Below are 19,804 nucleotides of genomic sequence, written 5' to 3'. Positions count from 1 at the left end.
GCTGTGGCTATGGGAGAAGCAAGAGCTTCTTGGGGTGTTATTGCTGCGAGCAATATTCCTCCATCGCAGGCTGTTTATAAGCTAACCATATATCACAAAGACTCCACAGTACCTCATTCCAAAGGAAACCCTGGGGGAAATGCCCAGAACCCCTGGAATCTCGCACCACTCAAGGATTGGGGTGGCATGAAATAATATATTCCACTTTACACTTTCTTGTGCACACACTTTATAATCCACCTCTTCTGTCCTTGAGGAATATACATTCAAAAATTACAGTGAATGCATAGGCAAGGGTAGTCAAACCATGCTTTGCTGTGACTTGAGCTAAATGAAGTTCAATAGTTGGCTGCTGAACAAAGTGATTTTGAACAGATCATGTAAAAAAACAGAGAGGCTTTAGTTGATTGTGATCATTTTCTCCATCTCAATTTTGTAGGTTCATTTTATCACTACATGGATATATACATCCAGTGCTTTTTTCTGGGGGGATGCAGGGGTACACATACCCCTAAACATTTTGTGAATCTTTGTACTTTTGTCCATTTACTGTATTTATTTTTCCCAATTTGAACTATAAAATGGTGATTTTCTTGAGTCAAAATGAGAGTACCCCTAAACATTTTTTGGGGGGAGAGCACTGCATACATGAGGTCAGACCATGGATCCATGGTGTACTGTAGCATTGTCTACCACAAGAATGGGGAGCCTATGACTCTCCAGATGTAACTAATATATCACACTGACATTGTCATCCCCCCATGAAGTGGCCTCAGTTATGCTTGATGTAACTGGTCCTCATTAACTAGAAGGCAAAGGAAGTGCGGAAGAACTGGCAGACAGCTCTAATGACCAGTGCAACAGGTTCCCACTTAGTCATAGCAGCATAATAAAGTCCAGCATGGAAGAAGGGGACACTTTTGGCAAAATTTGCCTATTCATTTTCTCATAGTGCCCATGTCCACCTGTCACAAAAAAATGGATGCATGAGAGAATCCCAATCAACTACTTTTCCCCTGATTGAAATCTTTTTAATCCTCAGTCTCAAGTAGGCAGGGGGTTAAGCAATGTAGCTGGCTTCTGCTGAGGTAGTTTATACTGGCCTGGAAACCCCTGCAGCAATAATTACATGGGCTTTTCTAGCCTGGTGTGAATAAAGCCACAGTGGCAATTACACCAAACATCTGGTGTATAAGCTCCTTTTCGCTTATAGAACTGGCTCTTTTCCATTCATTTATCCTCTCACATAAAAAGCAACCGATAAGCTCCCAAGTTCCTGCACTTCCCTTCCTCAGAAGGAGGCTGGGGAATCACACACACACACACACACACACACACATATATGGACCCCTGGACGGGGTCGAAGGCAACTATGTCAAAGGCAATTATGAGGTTGCAGCGCTCATTTCGCTTTCAGGCCAAGGGAGCCAGTGTTTGTCCACAGACAGCTTTCTGGGTCATGTGGCCAGCATGACTAAACTGCTTCTGGTGCAACGGAACACTGTGACGGAAACTAGAGCACATGGAAATGCTGTTTACCTTCCCACCACAGCGGTACCTATTTATCTACTTGCACTGGTGTGCTTTCAAACTGCTATGTTGGCAGGAGCTGGGACAGAGCAACAAGCTTAGTGGGGATTTGAACCGCCGACCTTCCAAACGGCAAGCCCAAGAGGCTCAGTGGTTTAGATCACAGCGCCACCCGCATTCCCAATATAGAATTATACTGCATCCCTAACCAAGTATGCCACCTAATTCCATACATCCTAGAAGATGAAGCAAAGGGGGGGGGGGTGTAAATGGAGACAGATATAATTTGAAACACCCCCGTGACAGTGTATCTATTTCTCCAAAACAAACTAAAGAAAACCCCCACAACAACAACAACAACAAAAGGTTCACGCAGGCCATGTTTAAAGCATGGAAAGAAAAAGTGAGGAAACCGTCCCCAGCCCTATCCCCATGTCCACCACCCACCATTCCACAATGCATTCTAAAGCTTCCAAGTAAAGAAAAGGCATGCCAAAGGTTTTCACCACCTAACAGACTTCTGCAAAAAGGCAATCCTATATTGATACAAGAAATACAAGTCAAACTAGGAAAGACCCAAATACTCTGGCTGACCCATTACCAACTACAGTTCACTGAATGAACCCTAGCTGCTACAAGAGTTACTGACATCCCTACTTTTCACATCGACACCACACTATGGAACATCACCATCAGGTTCACTAACTGTTTCTCATAGATCACCTAACCTATCGATCCTCAGAGGCAGCACCCACACTCAGAACTCCTCTTCTGTGGAACCTGCATCATTACTCCAGCCAGCACTTATACAAGATCAAGGCATAAGACAGGACAGAATACCAAGCTGTAAAAGTTTCCCCTTCATACCCTTGAAGCAGCTGCAAAATGGGGAGAATGGTATGCATCCATGCTTGCAAGCTGTCAATGAATTTGTATTTCACAGGCAAAAGGCAAGGGTTATCTGTTTCTTTCCCCCAGCTATTGATGATATTACAGAATGTTCACAATTGTTTCAACTGCTCAGAGTGAAGGGTTGGGTGTCAAAAGTCACACACTGAAAATTTCACATGGGGGGGGAGTTCACAAAAAGAATTGTATGATGGGGGAAGGCTGATTCTCCACATGTTGATTGAGAACAACCCGCCAATGTCTGGGTCAGTACTCTCTGTGATTTAAAATGAATTATGAAAAGGAAGAAACAAATTTCCCATCACAGTAGTGACCCACTGGGGACCTCATATGAACAGCCACATTTCATGATCAGGTTTTGAATCAGGTTCCAGGAGGGTAATAAAGCAATAAATCTTTCAGAATATAAAATAGGAAATAAATGCCTAGGAAGAAGCATAAGGACTTAAAGGTTGAATCCTGCATAAAAAGGTAGCAAGAACACAGTCTTACTGGGAAAAGCTCATGTTGAAAAGTAAGCATCATAATCATCCAAGAAAGGTGTTGATAATAAATTGGAAAGAATCTTGAGGGAATGGGTCTTGAATGGAAATCCTGTGGGGGTAGATTGATGGAACTTATTCTGATAAAAGGATATTTATCGGTTGATGATGTTAAATATGCAACCCAGTCCTATGCGTGCTTTTTCAGAACTATGTCCAGGTACGCTCATTTGGGATTATTCCAAGGTAAATGTGCCTAGGATTGCAGCCTTACAAGGATTTCAGAAAGACACAATCGCATTCCCTCTCTGCTAGGTGTATGGCAAATTATTGGGTTTTTTTCACTGCAACGGCAGGGCTGTCTGTCTGAAGGCAATGCAAACTATCAGAAGGCAGAGGCATGGGTAGTTTGGCAAATACTGTAGGCAGTCTTCACTCTGAGGAGCCAAAACAGATTCTGAGGCTTTTTATAGTGCCAGGTGGAACCTCATCTTCCTTTTTCTGTCACCTGCTGAAATAGAAGCTATAGTACCAAAGCGCAACAAAGGGAAGGTCATCAGCTCCTCTTATGACACACTGTCATGGTGGTGCAGAGAGTAAATTGCCTACATCTGATTATAAGAAACCCCAGGTTAAGTCCTCTGGCACCTTACATACAAGAAAGTAGAAAAGGAGTGGGAAACCTCTAGGCTTTCAAATGTTGTTGGACCCCAACTTCCTTCAGACCCAGCCAAAAGTTATGGATGATGGGAATTGTAGTCTAGCAACACATGGAGGACTACAGGTTCTGTACCCCTGACGTAGAATTAGATTATATTATATTAGGGGGGGATTATATAGGGAATGGAATGCGAGAGATCTTCTACTTTGCAAGTTTTCAAGCAAACACAGGGAAGATGATTCTTGGAACAGAAATAGACAACATCAGATGTTCATAGAATCAGGGGATTGTAGAGCTGGAAGGACCCATGAGGGTCTTCTTGTCCAACCTCCTGCAGTGCAGGAATCTTTTGCCCAACGTGGGGCTCAAACTCAGGAGATTAAGATTAAGATTGAGAGTCTCATGCTCTACTGCTATTGGGCTACAACTCACATTATCTCGAGTTAGCTTATCCAGTGGTCATACATGATGGGAGTTGGAGTCTAACAACATATAGGGATTGAAGTCTGGACTAAATGACCCCCTGGGTATGTTTCCGTTCTGTGACTGTCTTTTATATGCAGAAAGATGGTGTGACCAAAGAGCACAGAGGCTACAGCTTGCAGAAAGAGGGAGGAAATGATATTGCAGTGTTGAGAGAAAGAGAGAACAAAAGAAGGGAAGGACTGAGAAAATAGTGAATGGTTGCAAAATACAATGGAAACTATTTTGTTTGCAAATTATCTCCTTTATACTCTCCTCTGCAAATGGACATCAAATTTTCATGAGATGTTCTCAGAATGTTCAGGTGTCTGCTGAATATTCACAAAATATCTGGTGTCACTATTTGACAACTAATCATGCTTTGATTTAGATATTTGACTTTGCAGTTTGATTTTAATGTTTGATATTTGACAGTATGTGACAGCTGCCTGCGTCTGATAGTTTATGACAAATCAAGGTTAGATCTATATCTGAACACAGTATATATACAGCAGCATTGCACACAAGGCCACTAAAGTAATATCAATAGTTGTTGATGTTTTTCCTCAGCACTGCTTCAGAATATTAAAATAGGCTAGATGTAGTTCAGTATCAGGACTTCCTGAGAAGCATTGCATACTACCAGTTAAAAATACAAAAAAAATATTCCATGATTCAGGACATTCACAGCAAGGTTAAATTCATTCCATGAGTACCTTGTTATACCTTCCTATGCAATGAGATATAGCAGCAGCAATATGGATGTGGGCAGTGCTTTTTTCTGGGGGGACACAGGGGTATGCATGCCCCATAACATTTTGTGATTTTAAGTTTGGCCTCATTGAGGGGCAATATTCCAATATGAGTAGGAAAATGAGAGTACCCCTAAACATTTCTTTTAGAAAAAAAGCACTGGATGTGGGTAGCTCAGTTGGTTAAAATGTGGTGCTGATAACACCAGGGTTGCATGTTCGATCCCCAGAAGGGACAGCTGAATATTCCAGCTGTCCTGCAAGGGGTTGGACTAGATGATCCTCAGGGTCCCTTGCAATGCTACAATTCTATGATTTCTATGATATAGAATTAGGCTGCATTCACATGGCAATTTATTCTGCTTTCATAATTTCCCTCCTAACTGTTAAGTTCAGTATTATATTTGCACTGCCACATATTAAAGGCACTTCTGGAACTATAATAGAATATAGTGTAAGTTTAATTTCCATATTATTTGCTTCCAGAATCCATTTGCAAATAATATGAGTGCTCAATTTGACTTTTATTCTACTATACACCCACTATAGTTCTGGAAGTGGCTTTTACATTGTGCAGAAGCTCAAATGTGGCAATTAAAAGCTAGGGAAACTTCATGGAAACAGAATAGGCTGCCATGTGAATGAAGCCTTTTTCTGTTACAATTCTAAAATTATGGATCCATCGCCACTGACAGGGGTGTCCAGACAACTCTGAGTCATGAATGGAATTGTCATGCCCCTTCATGCTGACATGAGTGCTCCCTTCATACTATTACCAAACGTTCAGCCACAACAGAGCATCATCACCAGTGTGTCACCCCCAAACAGAACCTGGCTGGTAGGCACAATGCTTCCTCTTCCTCACATGTTCACTAAATGGGGAGTGTGGAGTCTGAACAACTCTAAGAAGTCTATTGTTTATTTATTTAAATTTCTATGCTGCCCTTCATCTGAAGGTCACAGGACAGTTTTCAATATAAAAAAACACAAAAATGCATCACACAGTAACAAACAAAAATAATACACAGAGAGAGAGAGTTTAAAATGCCATCAATTGTTTAATTAGCCAAAGGCCTGGGCGAAGAGGAATATTAGATACTTTTCACAAAACTTCAAAGTCTTATTTTCAGACTAGCTTGCAAATCCTGAATTTGCTAGTTGGAGCTGCAACCTTAGTTTGCCACTTGGGTTCAAAGTGGTTAGTTTTTGGCTATTTATTTATTTATTTCAGAAAATTTACCGTATATGCTGCTTGATTGTAAAAACAAATAAACCTCCAAACAGTTTGCCAAACTTAGGTTTTGCATTCATTATTTGTTGTGGCTTTCTGTCTTGTTTTATTGCTGGTTGTTATTTTATTGAAAGGTGGACCCGAAATGTTTCAACCAAAGAAATTAAGCTGCTGTAAGATTAGCAGCCATGTGATGTCTTCCAATCCGAGCCATTTGCACAATGGTGTGCATTTCCCTCACATGATCCCAAGCATAAAACCACAACTAAGTGTAGCAGACAGGGGAGGGGGGTATCTCATTGTGAACAGATGCAAAGACATTCAACTTCTTGGGCCTAAGATTTCCAGAAACAGGCAAATGAGGCAATCTACAGCAGCATGATTTCAGTGGGAAGGCAATGCTCAGCAAGGCTGAAAGGACCGTTATTGGATATATTCTAGAGATTAAGGTTACCAGAGTTTTTTTCAAGGAATTAACACTTTAATTAATTAATTAATTAATTAATTACTACACGTTCGGGACATTGATGCTGCAGCGATGGCGGTGGCAGAGGAGCAGCTGCCGCCTTGACCTCAACCGCCACGTTTCCCCTTCCTCTGAGGCTTCTATCTCCTTTCTCCATGAGTCTGAGCAGCCCCTGAGTTGTTGGTTCTTCTTTGGTGGTGGTGGTGGGGAAGCGGTGTGCGGTGGGTCAAGCATGGAAGGCAGAGAAGGAGGGTTGAGAGCGGGGGTGGCAGTGAGGCTTGGGCAGTGCAATGCCTCCCTTCCCATTGGAGCAGCCCCAATCCCATTCCTACTTGCATGCAAGCAGGAGGGGGCAGGGATCCCTCAGCTGGGAAGCGAGGCTTCACACAGCCTTTCAGAGCAGCCCCATCCCAACTCCTACTTGTGTGCAAGCAGGAGGGGGTAGGGATCTCTCACTTAGGTAACGGGAAGCCCGCCTTCCCAGCTGAGAGATCCCTGCCCCCTCCTGCTTGCACACAAGTAGGAGTTGGGATGGGGCTGCTCCGAAAGGCAGTGTGAAGCCTCCCTTCACAGCTGAGAGATCCCCGCCCTGCTTGCACGCAAGTAGGAATTGGGAGGCTGCTCCGATAGGCAGCATGAAGCCTCCCTTCACAGCTTAGTTCCTGGGGTCAGGGAAGGTGGAGGCAGCCTGGAAGCTGCATCTTCGAGCCCCTGCACCACCATCATATGGGGACTTCCGAGCTGCTCCTGAAGCCAGCCAGAGCCAACTGCTCTGGGCTGCTAAGACCGCCACCACTGCATTTCCCGCGGATGTTAGATGAAATCCGGGGACATTCTGGGGATGGAATTTGTCCGGGGACTTATTTGTAAAACCGGTGACTGTTCCCAGGGATGTCTTCTAAAAGTCAGATAGAAGAGTTACGATTTGATATCCTGCTTTATCACTACCCTAAGGAATCTCAAAGCGGCTAACAATCTCCTTTCCCTTCCTCCCCCACAACAAACACTCTGTGAGGTGAGTGAGGCTGAAAGACTTCAGAGAAGTGTGACTGGCCCAAGGTCACCCAGCAGCTGCATGTGGAGGAGCAGAGACACGAATCCAGTTCACCAGATTATGAGTCCACCGCTCTTAACCACTATACCACACTGGCTAGTTGTTTATTTCCTTGACATCTGGTGGGAGGGCATTCCACAGGGTGGATGGCACTACCGAGAAGGCCCCTGGTTCCCTGCAACCTCACTTCTTGCAGTGAGGGAACCGCCAGAAGGCCCTCGGAGTTGAACTCTCAGTGTCCTGGCTGAACGATGGGGGTGGAGACACTCCTTCAGGTATACTGGGCTGAGGCCGTTTAGGGCTTTAAAGGCCAGCACCAATGCTTTGAATTGTGCTCAGAAACATACTGATGATTAAAAAAGGCAAGTGGTTTGTTGCTGTCCTGCAAGTTGTAGCACTTTGGTGCTGGCTTCCCATAGCCACTTCTGCCAGGGGAGATGTCTATTGAGCCATGTCAACAATCACCCAACAGAGGCTGATGCTCATTGAGACTGGTGGGCATTAGGAATGTCTGACTTCATCCACTGCTCACTGGATCCCTCTAACACCCATCTCACAGAGAAGGATGGGACCTCAACGGAAAATGAGAAGGGTGCCTCTCTAAGTGTGCCTGAGTGAGGTGTGAACCAAGAAAAAACATGCAAAAATAATGAAACCTTCATTTATTGAAACTAAATAATAAAGCATATAAATCACACAGTGGAGTGTTATGACTAAACTACGCCAAGCCACACAGGGATAAATAAATCTGCAGTTGCTTTAGATTATAGATCTAAATGTTTTGAAATGCCCTATGCTAGAAGAAGGAAAATGAGAGGTTTGGGAGTATGATGTGTACCATACAAATTCCCAGAAAATAGAGTCAGATGGTTAGGTTTTACCTTTTTCTGGTTCTCACTGAGGAACTCCTTGCCACTGGAAGAATGCAAGTGTGCAAAAGAGGGCTTAACCAGAAGCAACCAGAAGGTTCTGTGTTTCTCAACTCTGCACTTGAAGCATCAGAAACCCCTCTCCAAAGCTGCCTGGCTTTGAATCTAACAAAAGCTGCCCTTGTGCTCAGAGTGAAAGAGGCATGATGGATCTAATTAACAATTCAAAGACTATTTAACAATTCAAAGGAAAACAGCTAATTAACAATTCAAAGACTAACCACTTCAATACACTTTTACCTCTTATAGCTAGATGTGTGTGCCTGAGGGAGGGTTTATTTAGTGACCTCAAATGATAGCTGACCCATGATGAGACAATACTCTCCTTAAGGTCCAAATTTTTATGCCCCTGGGTAGATGTGCAGCTTCACTTCAGATGCCTTAACATGTTTTTCAATAAGCAACCCCTTGATCTATTCCTAGCCTTGCCATGAATAATCTATAATAAGGAAAAATTAACTTCTAGCCAGGACTAGATAAAAAATCATCAAGACATATATCAGGGGCCATATTTCAAGTCTGCCAATGTTATTGTCTGTTTGTTCTGCTGCAAATAAAGACAGGATGCTTGTGTTCACGTCATATAGTATTTAATGGAGATAAAAGGGTGGGGTGGGGGACAGATGACAATATATCACAGGGTACACATGGCTGTACCTGGCCTCAATCTACTGAAATGAACCAGATTCTGGAGCTATGTGCCATCCTCACATAGGACAGAGCAGGTGGAGCCAGAGGATCTTTCTCTCCATCCTTAGAACTAAGGAGGAAGTAGCTGGCAGCAGTGGCGTAGCGTGGGGGGTGCAGGGGGGGCCGGCCGCACCGGGCACAACATCTGGGGGTTAGGGTTAGGGGCGCAAATCCATGGGTTAGGGGGTGCAAATTACTTGCCTTGCCCCAGGTGCTGACAACCCACGCTACGCCACTGGCTGGCAGACACTGGATGGAAGTAAGAAAGCAGATGGGTGGGAGCTTTTCGATGGGGTTTATAGGCAGCATTAAAGTGGAAATTTTGGGATTAGGCCATGTAGCCTTATTACTGTAACAGACTGGATTTCCCTCCCTTTCCCTCTTAATTAAATGAATAGTGCAACAGACTGTGGATTAAGCATACAAATAGTGTTTACTTACATAGAGTCTTGCACTTGATGCCAGCAGTAACAGTAATGAAAACAAGGTGGGCAAATCCAGCTACTAAATTATAAAATTCATATTTGACTTCAAAATGAAATCTCTGCTTGAGCGGAGATCATAGAGACATCCGTCTGCCTGAGAAGCCTTGTGAAAAAGAGGCTGAGTTCTGAGGCAGGGGGCAGTAGAAAAGATTAAACTCTTTTGTCTTTTTCCCACAAGAGAACTCAAGGGAAGTGATGTCACACAGTGCCCTCTCTAGAAATCAGGAACTCTGTGAGTCTTAACCCTTTTGTATCCTTTTTTAGCAAACACACATTGTTAGACTTTGGCTGCATATTCCTACAGGAATGAGGACAAACTGAGTTAGTGGGGCAGTGCCCCATTCATCATAACAGGACAGCATCTAGTGCAATACCCTAAACTTTTTGCCAGTCCGGCAAATAATTTTTAATACATTAACACCAGTCACAAAGTTCAAGATGAAGATTAACTGTTGGTATTATTTGTTCTCACTACTGACAGGATAGTTGAATAGAAGGCTAAGTGCCAGGAACCCCCAAGCAGAGTGCACCCTGAGCCTGGTACTCTTGTCTCCTCCTGAATTTGCCCCTGCCCCATGGTATCTGCTAGGTTGGGAATGTGGTACTCCTATCACTTTGAATGTGGTACTGTTTCCTCCCAGGGTTACAAAGTCCAAAAGTTGCTCACGTGACAAGACTCCAGTACCAAGAAGTTTGAGAAGCATCAAACAGTAAACCATTGTACAGTGACCTCCCCCTTCCATGTCCATCTAATGTCACCACCTAGACTGATGTCAGAGACAGTTTTCAATGACTCCTAACTAGAGCTGGATTCATAAGGGTGACCTAGAGATGTCAAATTCTGCATCTCATTCTCAGTCCTGCCAGGTGGAAAAAGTGCTTGCTGGCTCGTGAAATATTGCCAGGTAAATTAGCATTTGACAGAGTCCTCTCCCTCTCTCCCTGGCTGATGGGAGTTATAGATTTTCTTTCCTTCACAGAGAGCTGCGCTGCCAGTAAGCCACACCGAAGGACTGCTTTCAAAGGGTAAGGAACTATTTCAGTCTGTTCCTCTGATTACCCATGGATTTGGGTGGGTTTTTGTGTGCTTGTGTAGTATGTACTGCTCAACAAAACTCCCACTGAGTAATGCTGCTTTCTATTAGAGCAGCAAGCCCTGCATCCTGGTTTTGGGATTTTCAGCTTTGGAACTTCCAGATGTGCATGCTGTAGCCATCCATTGCTGCAGCTGTCCAAAGTAGCAAGGAAACCAGCGCTTGAAGGCAGTTGATTTTATACAGATGCATCTTGCATTGGTTTGCAAGAGGGGAAATGGAACTCTCCCTCCTCCCCCCAGTTGTCAAAGACAACAAGCCTGCAGACAAATGTGATTAGCAATCACCTGTAAGTAATAGAAGATCGCTCCACAATATCCCTCCCTAATTCAAAGGAAAACAAATTTCCCCATTGCCCTAGGGATAAAAATCAAAGTGCACACATATAAAGAGGGTTGGTTTAAGCTGCTTGTATATGTGGCAGGTCCATGGAACCCGGGGTGTGTGACATAATAAACAGAGCAGAGGTAGGGAAACTCAGGCCCAGGAGCCGAATGCAGCCATCTCTGTCTGGCCCTCAGAATTCTCCCCCAACCACCCCCTTCACTGGCTGTGCTTTGCATTCAAGGTGCCTGACTAGAAGGTGCCCTTGTGTTCTGATCATAATACATTGCAGGGGGTTGGACTAGATGGCCTTTGGGGTCCCTTCCAACTCTACAATTCTGTGATTCTATTATTCTTGAACAGGGCAGCCCTCATACCAAATGGGCCACAAGAGTACTTCAACATGGAACCCATGGGTTGCACGCTGCCATGTCATGCAGGGGGCAAGGGAAGTGAGGCCGAAATTTGACGCCCTCCCCATGCTGCCTTCCCAAAGCCAGATAAGTGAGGTGCCAGACTTTGGGGAGAATGCACAGGGCTCTGGCAGGGTCTGAGAGCCTTCCCAAAACTGGGAAAGTACTAACTAGGCTTTGGGAAGGAGACTTGAAGACTCTAGGACCCTATCAGAGCCCTCACACCTCATCCCCAAAGCCCAGCACCTTGCTTACCCAGCTTTGGGAAAGAAGCACAAGGGCTGGCAGGGGAGGGGGGGTGGAGTGTCAAATATTGCCAAGGGCCACCAAAAAGTCCTTGAGGGCCACATGAGGGACTAGATTAGTTAGCCTTGGATCAATGCGGTCTACGGCACCATTTATTTAATCAGGGGTATGTGCAGCAGTTTCCTGCGGACACAGCGCCCAATAGCGGGAAATTGTTTGCATGGCAGGACTCATTCATCTGAACACACTACAGTGTGCTGTGACTCCCCCACACTCACCCAGTTCTGAACAGAGGCTGTAGATCCTATCACAGCATCTTCCAGCATTGTTGCTATCACAGGAATGTCCCAACACTCTGATCTTCTTGACTCACAGCTCTTTTGACTTATAAAGCTAATGCTAAAATCCTCAGATTGGCTTCAGATGGTTGGAGACCTGGGGGCAAAAAGGAGGCAAGGCGACTTGCACTTCCTGTTTTGCACTCCAGCACACTCTCAGTAACAGGAAGTGCATGGTCTGCTCCTTAGTATTGGGCTCAAGCCTGCCACATGTCCAAGAGACCACCAACAGAGATGAGTAAAGGCAGACTTCTGTATTTGGTGCATGATGACTACGAAACAGGGATAAGCAAGACACTTTGGAGAAGGGCAAAGGGAGCAAAGGTCCTCTGGCCATTCAACTTTACCATGGATTATAAGGATACTATATGCCTGCAATTTACAACTGGGGTTAGGAGGAAAGGGCCACAGCTCAGGAGCAGGTGCTGTGCAAGCAGAAGGCTGCAAGTTCATTCAATCCTGGGAATCTCCAGTTAAAAGGGTGATGGGGTGATGGGGAAAGATCTTTTCCTGAGACCCTGGAAAGCCAGCGCCATTCAGGGCAGAGGAACAAACAGTCTGATCCTGGTAGGAAGCAGTTTCCCACTTTCCTAAAAGGACTTCTTTTTTTCCTCCATTGTTTAAAAGTTCTTAGTCCTTATGACTGGGGAAATGAAATTGAACAATTTTTAAAAAATCAGAAGCCAAAAAGTGCTAAGCAATAGCATGTATGTATGTATGTATGTAATTTGTATACCACCCTTCATCTGAAGATCACTGAGCAGTTCACAACATAAAAATACGAAATGAGAACGCAAAATACATAATAAGACAAAAACAACCTAAGAAGCCCCTCTCCAAAAACCTAAACAAGGCAAACCCCCCCCCCCTCAATTTCAAAGGTCATAGAAGGCCAAAGGCCTGGTTACAAAGAAACATTTTAGCCTGGCAACTAAATATATGTCATGAAGCACTAGGCAAGAACATGTAATATTTGTATAATTCTCTTCTTTCTACAGGAATCCATGGAATGAGATGGTGTTTCCTGAGCCTCCTGGTGTCTAGTAGAAGCCAATTAAGCAAATACATACAAATTAGCTTAATTTTCATTATTATTATTAGTTGTTGTTGTTGTTGTTTCACAGATCTTTGCTTTTCCTGATGGCCAGTATCCGGGGGTGAGTGTTTTGAGCTCAGATTCGGCTCCATAATACACCCACCACCTTACCTACTTTGACAGAGGCGCGGCTCTGCCCTGGTTCCTTCCTCCCCACCCAGGTGTGGCCGCTCTGCGCGGGGGCTCCTCCAATCAATCCCATCCTCCCTCCCGTTTGGCACACAGTTTAAATAGCCGCGCGGGGACGGGATGTCATTTCGATTCTCCGGGGACAAATAAATGGAAGTTTCATCAGAGCGTCCCGCCAGATTGCCGATGTAATAGGTTTCAGGAGCGAGAGGAAGGTGGGTGCCAAGGATTATTAATAGTGCCGCTTGATTAGTTAGGGAAAGGTAAATGTGATACTGCCATCACCGTCCCTGAGTATCTGACACCGGCGAGGAGGGGGACATCGTCTTCCCGAAATAGAAGAGGCAAGGAGCGTATATAAGTGGGGTGCCCACCCGGGGTTTCACCTTCCTGTGTGAGCACCTTCAAAAACCCACCAGCCTTTCCTAGCGCGCCTGGCACAAACATTAGACAGGTAAGTTTCAGGAATGGAGGCAGAGAGAGTGGATCCCGTTACTCCAAGAAGGATTCATCTGTGGGTTTGGGGGACGAGGGGGGGTGGGTCTCTAAAGGTGCGGTGTCTCTCTCTACCTGTAGGGTACAACTCTCCCACCCCAATAAAACAGAAGTATCCCCCGCGTTAGAAGAAGCTCGGGGCTGCTTCTTTTTTCTCCCTCCCCAGCAAGGCAATCGGAACAGGTGAAGGGGGGAAATCCAAAAAGGAGGAAACTTCAAAGGGAGGAGGGAGGAGAGGGCGGTGGAACTGGCATGGGGAAGCAAGAAGCGGGATTTATTGAGAAAGCACGGGAAGGGGAGGAATAATTCAACCAGGGTGTGCCTTTAAAAGACCTTTTTTGAAGCTAGAGAGAAGGACGGAAGCGAGCATCTGATCTCGGTGCGTATTTGTGCGTGGAAAGTCCGAGATCAGGGAACGAACAATCGCTTTGAGTAAGGGATTGTCAAGCGCCCTCATCGGCTGCCTGTTTAGCTGGGCCCTCGTGCTCTCTTGTAACCCCGAAGATGATGGCAACCCGAATGTTTTGGGTGCATTTTGCCCCCGATTTGCTCTCGGGGATATGTTTTTCTTTCGTAAAAACCCTGCATATAAACGTGAGCAGCACTTGCCACATTTCTTCAGGGGAAGAAGCGTGTGTGTGCGTGTTTAAAGTCAAGTGTGCAAAGTTTGGAGATGATTTCAAAAGAGGCAGGCAAGAAAACTGAGAACTGCAAAGATGAGGCAGGCGTATTCTTCCATCTCTGCTTGCGGCTTGGACCAAAGAGCGCTCAGGTGTCCAGAGAGAGACAGAGAGAGCGAGAGAGCGCAGAGCTGAGGGCCTGCGGAGCGCAATGCATGCTGCGGCGGTCCTCTTGAAGCCTCAGAGGTTCGAGCCCAGCTCTCAGTTTGCAAAAACAGGAAGAGCAATGCTTTATGTTCGCTTTTCGTGAGTGCGTAGGTGATAGAACCCTGTTAGCGTTTCCCACGCTTTACGCTTTACGTTGCCCTACTTGAAAGAGGCTTCCCCACTCAACCCCAAAATAATTTGGACTGGAGCAGATTGCACAGATGGTTACTAGAACAGTTGTTATGTAGTTTTTAAATTAATGTAAGGTCCAGCATTTTTCCTTGCACCAGTTCCTTAAAGCCTAAAGGAACGATTGTTCCCTGACGAAGAATCCTGTGTTATTCTAACGCTTGCTTTCCTAACTTTGCTTGCAAAGGTGGCTCAACTATCGCCGACATTATTTGGTTTCATGCCAAAGACCCGCCCTCCGCTGGATTTTTCTTTATGTAATTGCTTTACTTTCTTTCTAGTCCCCCCTTGGGGGCGTTGGTAACTCCTTGTTAACCTCGGAAACGGGAGCAGGGGGATAAGGGCATCTCCTCGGCTTCCTATCACCTCCATCTTTCCTGTTAAGTAAAGGCTTGCGCAAGAGGAGCTTGGCTACTTGCGGATGGGCTAGCAAAAGCAGAGTAGGCTGGAGGCGGGCCACGGGTTGCAGTCCTCTAAAGGCAATCGCACCTTCAGCTGAGCGGAGTGGGTGCGAAAATCGAGTCCCGCTCGCAGCAGCAGCAAGCGTCAAGCCGAGCATCTCTGCGGTCTGGCGGGCGGTCAAGGGAAGATCTGGCGCACCGTGACCCGAGGCGGCGCCTGAGTGCGAGGGGTTGCTGAGTAAGGGCTTCGGCAACCAGGGCAGAAAGTATCGGGTGTATCGTAGGGAACAGGTGCTGCTGCATCAACACCACCAAGCTCCTTCCTTCCCGCTTCTCTCTCTCTCTCCTCCTTTCTCTGGATGGAAAGACGGAGTTTTCAAGCAAGGGTCTACTTAGCCGCCTTCTCCAAATCGGGAGCAGTGGGGGGCGAGTGGGAGAGAAAGAGACCGAAGTTACAGCCTAGGGTGCTTTGGAGGGAAACCAGACGCCACGGCGACAGGTCAAACTGTATTTAAACCAGGATCTGCTGACACGATCGTGTAGGAAGAAACGAGGTGGGGGGCTCGGGTTTTAACAGCAAAAGGGACGCGCGGATAAAGGGTGCAAGTGAAACTTCTCCCTGTCCCCATGGGCGTCCTCATTGCTTCCGCGGAGACCCCAACCATTTTTCTCTCTTCTGTATTGAAGGTGGGGGGGGGGGAAGCACTGGGGAAAGAGAGGCAAACCATGGTGAGTGATCTGCATCCCCAACACGCCCTTTCTCTGTTAAAATAAGACCTCAAGATGTGATTTGTGGTGGACCACGTTTCTGCCCGACAAAGAGTTCTGTGTCACTGGAAAACCTGCATTCTCCTACAGATCCGCAATAAAGCAGCGATAGTTTTACACACACACCCCTATTTTGCAACCTCATACGAGGCAGAGGAACAGCTGGTGGTAGCATGAAAGTTATGTTTGACCCGAATTTCACACGGTTTGGGAGTTTCACAGAGCTCTTCCTCTGCCTTGTAACAGCAAGCAGTGGCAGGAGGAGAACCATTGCGGGTCACCTTCCCTGGGTGCGTTTCCTATGTAGTTAGGTGTGTTTGACAATAGCTAGGGAGGGTTTTCAAGAGGCAAGCTCGTGTGGACCACATCAGATCTGGATTGGATGCTCCATGGCAGTTTTGTCTTCAAAGTAAAAGTGGCCAGCTGAAGCACTTTTTAAAGGGGTATTTAATGTTGGGTGCAGTTTGGCCTATGAAGATGATTGGAAACTCCTGGACTGGATGAGAGTGCATAATGGGGAGAAGAGGATGGATAAAATCCCGGTCCTCAGCTTCCTCTACTGTACTTCTGAAACTGCTTCCTCCTTGAAAGCATAGAAGAGTGATGTGGCCCACAGTAGCTGCAAAAAGGGTTATCATGTTTTAAAGTGGAGCAGGAGAACCTGTGGTCCCTCCTGATATGGTTGGACTCCAAATTCCATCAACCCCAAGCAATCACCAAGGATGATGGGAGTTGTAGTCCCAATAACATTTGATGGGTAGCAGGTTCCTCACCCCAGCCCTGCCTTTAAGATTAAACATGCATATATCACAGGTTCTTCTAAGCATGAACCTATAGCAGTGCTAAAAGGTAAAGGACCCCTGACAGTTAAGTCCAGTCGCAGACTACTCTGGGGTTGTGGCGCTCATCTCGCTTTACAGGCCAAGGGAGCCGGCATTTGTCCGCAGACAGTTTTTCCAGGTTGTGTGGTCAGCATGACTAAGCCGCTTCTGGTGCAACGGAACACCAAAACCAGAGCAGCTCATGGAAATGCCGTTTACCTTCCCGCCAGAGCGGGACCTATTTATCTACTTGCACTGGTGTGCTTTTAAACTGCTAGGTTGGCAGGAGTTGGGACCGAGCAACAGGAGCTCACTCCGTCATGGGGATTCAAACTGCTGACCTTCTGATCAGCAAGCCCAAGAGGCTCAGTGGTTTAGACCACAGCGTCACCCATTTGCCGTTGCCTACAAAATCTTATGGAAAATAATAAAATAATAAAATAATAAAAAATAAAAAATAAAAATCTTATGCAGAAGAGTCGCTCTGCTGTTTCATATTGTTAACTTCAGCACAGAAATGACTGCCAAAGCCAGGGTTATGCTGTCAGATCCACAGCCTTGACAGTCTGCTACAGCCCTGCCCTATGAGTCTCTTCCTGGGCCTACTGCTGACATAGGTATCTCTTTAGATCCCAGTGATCTTGGAGCCCCGCATTGCATTTTTATTGGAAGCCATAAAATAAATGAGGCGTTCATTCCCCAAGGATTGATTTCAGAGTGTTGGAAAGCATTTCTGCACATTGTGAGCAGCCTTTCCAAGAGACTCTCGTGTTTTGGGATCAGCCCCTCCACTGAGGAACTGCAGAGAGGCATGTAATGCCCGTTAGCAGATTCTCCCATCCAGATCTTCCTCTGTTTGCTAGCAGATGGACATATTTACTGTGTACCGTTGAAAGGCAGCTTGATCCATCTGTGGCCTGCCTTGCAGCAAGCATGGGTGATGTAGAGGCCAGTGGGCTAGTGTAGATTGCAGCTACTTGATTCTTCTGGAATAAGGCAAAATTAGCACAAATAGAGCTGAATGTTTCTGCAGAAAGATCACTTATGGCAACACAATGGCCAAGTGGTTTGAGTACTGGACTAGCACCTGGGAAACCCAATTTCATTTCTTTAATCATCAGTGAAACTCACTTAAGTGGCCTTGAGCTAATCACTCTCTTTCAGTCAAACCTACTGTGCAGGGCTGTTGTGGAGATAAAATGAACGCCTTGGAGGAAGAATGAGATATAAATGTAATAAACAAGCAAACAAAAGGAGACCAAAGAATGATATGGCAAAACTGCATATGGAAATTTTGTTTGGAGAGCGACACAATTTAAAGGCGCTTCTGTGTTAATGCCAGAAGCCTCAAAAACAAAATGGAAACATTGGAATGCTTGGTACTAAAAGAGGATAGGTGCATATTAGGGACCTGGTGGAACAAGGAGAAGTCAACAGAATACAGTTTTCCCTGGACATAAACGCTATAGAAAGGATGCAGAATCACTGTGGATGGAAACGGCAGGCTCAGAAAAGTAATATAATATTTGGAGCCTACTGTCACCCCTTGACCACATTTCCGAAGGTGATATTGAGGGAGTGAGAGAAAATAGAAAGAGTTACATGACTCCCCTCAGTGGTCAACACTTAGCAAATGCTGCCACACAATTTATTTCCTGATTTCCCGCAAAGCAAATGTTTTCTTTTGTGTTTTGGGCTTCTTTATCTTCTGCTGATTTTCAACATGGCATACAAAATTCTACTTTTCATCTTTGCAATTGCTTCGCTCACATGCATCTCCTGCTTTGGCTGCTATGTTCCCGCTCGTTCTTTTCTGGAATAAGTGTCCTTTTTTCTCCTCCTCTCTGTTATCAGTTCTCACTTCCGGAATGCGATTCCTTTCTCGTTTTGGGATCTGCTGCTCCTCTGCCCATGCTCAAATGGCTTCTTAAAACTCATTGTGTCTCCCTCCCCCTCTCTCTGCCCAGCTTCTATCACTTTCTCCACTTATCACTGCTAAACACTTTTAGTGTTAATTATTATGTATTTAATGCACATCCCACCTTTTCTCCACAGAGCTCAAGGTGGAATACATGGTTCTTCCCTTCTTCATTTAATTCCCACAACAAACCTGTGAGGTAGGTTAGGCTGAGAGGCAGTGACTGGCCCAAGGTCACCCAGCTTTAATGATGTTTTGTTTATTTTTCAGCCTAATCACACAGTGAGCTTTGTGGCCTAGTGGGGGATTTGAACCTCTAACCACTACCCCACAGTGGCTTAGGGATGATACCTTTGCAGATCAATATTTTGTTGTTTTAACACTGAAAAGCTGAGATTGCTGTGTGCGTATGTTCTTTACTTACTGATGTGTCTTGCTGTCTTATCTTTTACCCTGTGTTCCTTTCGGAGGAAGGGCAATATATAAATGTAGTAAAGAAAGAAAAGAGTTAATCTGTTTATAAATGATATGATACGAGGTAAGTAATGAGATGGACAGGTCTGCAGATTATTTGCAGTTGGGCGCAGAGTACATTTTTGTTTCCTTTTCACCCAGTTTTGAGAGCTCTTTGCTATCTGATAACCAAGTGGACAGAAAGAGCTCTCCAAGCTGGGTGAAAAGGAAACTATGGTCAAAAAAACAAATACACTTCCAAGCTTGTTTTCTCCTGCTCTGGAAGGTAGGACTCAAACCAATGGCTTCAAGTTACAAGAAAGAAGATTCTGACAGTAAGAGCTGTTCAACAGTGGAACACTCTCTCTCGGGAGGGTGTGGACACTCCTTCCTTGGAGGTTTTTAAACAGAGGTTGGGTGGCCATCTGTCATGGATGCTGTAGTTGAGATTCCTGGATTGCAGGGGATTGAACTAGATGACCCTTGGGTCCCATCCAGCTCTAAGATTCTATGATTCTGTATACATAGGATGGTTCTGAACTGGCTGGCACTCATCAAGAAAAAAGATATTGATGTTTTGATGGATACGTCACTCAGTGAGCAGCAGGTGTTTTGAAAAATCAAATACTGAGTTGTATTCA

At 45.3% G+C, this 19,804-nt stretch overlaps 1 protein-coding gene across 2 annotated transcripts in view; it reads left to right on the top strand.

Annotated features, from left to right (window-relative positions):
* Positions 1-19,804, top strand: part of PVALB (parvalbumin) — a 44,514-nt gene that overhangs the window by 9,323 nt on the left and 15,387 nt on the right. Inside the window, exon 1 of one of the 2 annotated variants that reach the window (XM_079993217.1) lies at positions 13,589-13,745. The exons of the other annotated variant lie outside the window; for it this stretch is intronic. The gene's annotated coding sequence lies outside the window, so the exon portion shown is untranslated. Of the gene's footprint in view, positions 1-13,588; positions 13,746-19,804 lie in introns of those variants that run through there. 2 annotated transcript variants of the gene reach the window in all.

Source organism: Podarcis cretensis (genome assembly GCF_951804945.1).
Source record: "Podarcis cretensis genome assembly, chromosome: 10".
Taxonomy (NCBI): Eukaryota; Metazoa; Chordata; class Lepidosauria; order Squamata; family Lacertidae; genus Podarcis; species Podarcis cretensis.
Note: the sequence above shows the minus strand (reverse complement) of the source record. Positions and strands in the feature narration are given on the sequence as shown.